Here is a 4,178-nt window from a genome sequence, read left to right on the forward strand (position 1 = left end):
ACTCATGATGGAAAGCAGCAGGCAGCTGGTGGGTACAAGATCACATGGTGAGAGGAACAGAGAGAGCAAAGAGAGCGAGAGAGAGAGTGAGAGAGAGCGAGAGAGAGAGCGAGAGAGAGCGAGAGAGAGCGAGAGAGAGAGAGATGTCAGAGTTCTTTTAAACAACTAGCTCTCCTGGAAACTTATAGAGTGAGAAATCACTCACAACTCCCCCCCCCAAGGGTATTAATATATTCATGAGAGATCTACCCCCCATGACCCAAGCATCTCCCAATACTGCCACTTTGGAGATCAGAGTTTGACATGAGCTTTTTGGGGACAACATACCCAAATTCTACCAACATGTTTATGGGATACAGTCTGTTGTTTCAATACATGCATATATTGTATAATGATCTAATCAGAATACTTAGCATTTCTATCCATCACCTAAACATTTATCATTTCTTTGTGGTTATAACATTCGAGATCCACTTTTCTGGTTCTCTTGAAGTGCACAATACAATATTATTAGCTGTTTTCCCCCTAGAGCACCAGAACATATTCCTCCCTTCTAACTGTAACTTGTAACCCTTCCCTGGTCCCCCATTCCTCTCCTTTTCACTGCCTCTGGACACCACTATTACTCTGTATTTCTTTTTTTCTCTCTCTTTTAATTTCTTTTTCTTAATTGACCCATGATAATTGTATATGTTTATAGAGTACAATATGATATTTGGGTACATTCATACTGTGTACAATGATATCAGTGTGCTTAGTATATCCACCAGCTCAAACATTTGTCACTTCTATGTGTTAGGAACATTCCACATCATCTTGACTAGCTATTCAAAGACACACAGTGCTCTGTTGTTAACTGTAGTCTCCATATATTACTAGAGAACCCTAGATCCCATTCTTCCTACCTCTCTACTATTTTGTATCCACTGAGCACCTTCTCCTCATCCCGCTTCCTCTTCCCCACCCCACACTCTCTAGTAACCACTATTCTGCTCTCCACTTCTATGAGATCAACTTTTTCAGCTTCCACATCTGAATGAGAACATGTGCTGATTTTAAGTCTTTCTTACATATGGAAATTTTGAACAGTTTTCAAAGAATGTTTTGGTAATTAAACAAGTTTCCATGGTTGTGTTTGAGCAGGGGAAATTTTCACTATTAGCCCATGGCAAAGCCTCTACTCCCACCTAACAATTTTACTACATAGGCAGGTCACTTCCAGGTGTCCATAAAAGAGTTACACAGAACTGGAAGCTCAAGATAGAATTTTAATTTAAATTGAATGTATTCTCCAGGTTCTCAGAAATCAGGGGAAGCTGAAGAAATTGAACACACACACCTTTTCTGCCCAGTGTAGACACAGGCTGGGACAAGACTCTGACCCTGGGCAAAACTTCCTAATGTTGCAGGTTCAAGGTGGAGCTTTCATGCTTGAGTCCGACCACTTGCCCTTCTTCTTCTCAAGCCTTCCCACCAAGGAAGCTGTGTGCACAAGGAGCAATATGAGCAGTAAAAGAGTAAGCAAAGTATTTATTAATAAAAGCTCAATTTGAGATTCATCTTCTTTTAATATGGAAAACAATCCATATTATCATTTTTCTATTGCAGGGTTCTCTGGTTCAAAAACAATGGATTGGAAAACTCAGCTTAAGCTACTCCTTTTTCTCTGAAGGTGGGAAGCTAAAGTCTTCAGCACAAATTTGGCCTGACCTAATCATCTAGCAGCAAGTGGAACCTACTATACAGTCACAGATGTGTAGCATTTTTCACCTTGATGACCCTGCTCACTGGTGAGATGTGGCCCAATAATTGATCTCAGGCCAATGAGATAGTAACTCCCAGGCAGGCAGGCCGAAGAAGGGGGTCTATCAAGTGCCTGGAACTGCAGGTAAAGTATCTGCTCTTCACCATGGACCAAGGCTGAAGCATGAAGAGAAGGTTAAAAATGTCCCATTTCCCTAATCTTTGAGAGGGTGAACACTTGCTGTTCCACATGTGCCTACTGTGTTCATTTCAATGCTGGCTTTCTCTGCTGGGTTGCCATGGCGATGAGAGAGAGAGGAACAACTGACAGCAGAAAGAGAAATTCAGTGACACCCAGAGATCTGAAGCTCCAGGAGGAAGTAACAAGATTCCCCTCTGAGCAGACCCCCTCAGTGTTGCCTGGGGGCTAGGGAGGGGGTCTTTGGGCTCAATGATTTATCTCAGCAGTGCCCACGTTGTTGCCAGTGTGTCAGAATGAGGGGAGACAGCCTCTGGTACTGACAGTCAAGCTTGCATTCTCTGCTCCCAGAGCCATGTCGAGTGACACAGAGCTCTGAGTTATTGTCATACCACTTCTCTCAGTGCCTGCCAACAGATGCTGCCATCAGAACCCATGCTGATGACACACATCAACCCCTCCCAATCTTTGTAGTGACTAGGGATGGGGTTGCCCTTGGGAGACCCCGACAGTTCTGTCCCACATGAGATGAGTGGCTAAATTAAGCTGGCTGTGAGTACAGACAGCGGCTAATTCCTCAGCAGGGCACGCAGCTTGGCTGAGGAGATAATGTTCACCTCTCTGCAAACCTGTCATCTAGCATGTAATTGTATTCTCAGCATGCTTCGGAGATGTGGCTGTCTTGGGTCACCAGTCCTGGCAATATGCTGCCATTTCTTTTAGGCGAAGAATCATAATTTGATAGTTTACTGGGGATATGACCTTGACCTCAGTAGAAGTAGGAAATTGGTTGTCCGAGTGCAGTAATTTGGCCTTCAAATGTAAGCCGTGTCCTGGGTTACAGATGCTTCACCTTTAGCCAGAGCTCAGGGTCCTGGACGATTGCAGAGGTTGGTGGAAAGCACTGGACTCAACATCAAAATTCTGGAATCTAGTCCTGACTCCTGCACTGTTCGCTGTGCAATCTTGAGCAAGTCACTTCCCTTCTCATCATGTTCAATGTCTTCATTGAGACACAGAAATACGTCATAGGGAGCACTAAGAGATTCAAATGAGATCGTGGATGTAAATTTGCTCTAAAACACAGAAAGAGCCCAGGACCTGTGTAAAGCAAGCTTATTGACATTCACAGGATATTGAAGGACAAAGGTGTGCAGTCCAAGATTCTTGAAAGTATTCATAGAGAAAAGCAACTATCTTAGTCCATGTCTTGCCCACAAGCCTTAGGAGAGCATGTTGACAGTGCCTGCCTTGAGGCAAGACAGAGGTCTTCGAGACCTTCGATACCAGGGACCTAGTAGAGTTTGATGGGGAAGGTAAGCAAAACCAAAGGTGTGACAGCCAATATGATAGTATGTGTCAAAAAAAAGATCATTAGATATCTATATACTTATATATATACACACATGCACGTATCCACTATAGTGGATATATACATATATGCATATATGTGTGTGTGTGTGTATGTGTGTGTGTGTGTATGTGTGTGTGTGTGTGTGTGTGTCGCATCTATAATGTGCCAGGTACTCTGCTAAGTCCTTTACATGTATTATCTCATTTAATATTTGCAATAATCCTGTGAAGTAACCAGCAGGCCCTAAAAATTGCTGGCCATAGAATCCTGTGGGCGGATGGGCCTCCTGATCCCTTGCCCAGTGCCGTAGGTTTAGAGATCAGCCACTAGAGGGCGCTACCTCTCCTGCTGCTAATGGACATCAGTCGCATCGCCAGGGACCTGTTAGACCTGGTCATTCTCTCCCTGGGGTAAAAGACTTCCTGAAGAACTGAGAGCCCGACTCCAACTGATTCTTGGGCTCTCCCTCAACCTCTTTTAACTCACACTTGGCCCCAGGCCTCAGGTGTCCTCAATGATGGGGATAGAAACGCCTTCGTATGGCATCTACTCACTTCTTTTTCCTGTAGGCTGCTGGAGGGTAGGAATAGTTGCCTCGGGGCTCTCAGGGCTCCTCTGGGGGAATAAGAAGGTAGGGGGATCCTAGCAGTTAAAGAGCCAGGACTTGGGCCGGCCGGTGGCGCACTGCTGTAGTGCCCCGCTTGGGAGGCGCAGCGGCGCTCCCAACGAGGGTTCGGATCCCACATGCAGACCGGTTCCCGCTCACTGGCTGAGCGAGGCGCGGGAGCGACGCCGAGGGCTGCGATCCCGTTGCCGGTCCCGGTCCGGTGCGGGGGCGACACTGAGGGTTGCGATCCCGTTGCCGGTCCCGGTCCGGTGCGG

Source organism: Galeopterus variegatus, unplaced genomic scaffold, assembly GCF_000696425.1.
Source record: "Galeopterus variegatus unplaced genomic scaffold, G_variegatus-3.0.2 Scaffold1587, whole genome shotgun sequence".
Taxonomy (NCBI): domain Eukaryota; kingdom Metazoa; phylum Chordata; class Mammalia; order Dermoptera; family Cynocephalidae; genus Galeopterus; species Galeopterus variegatus.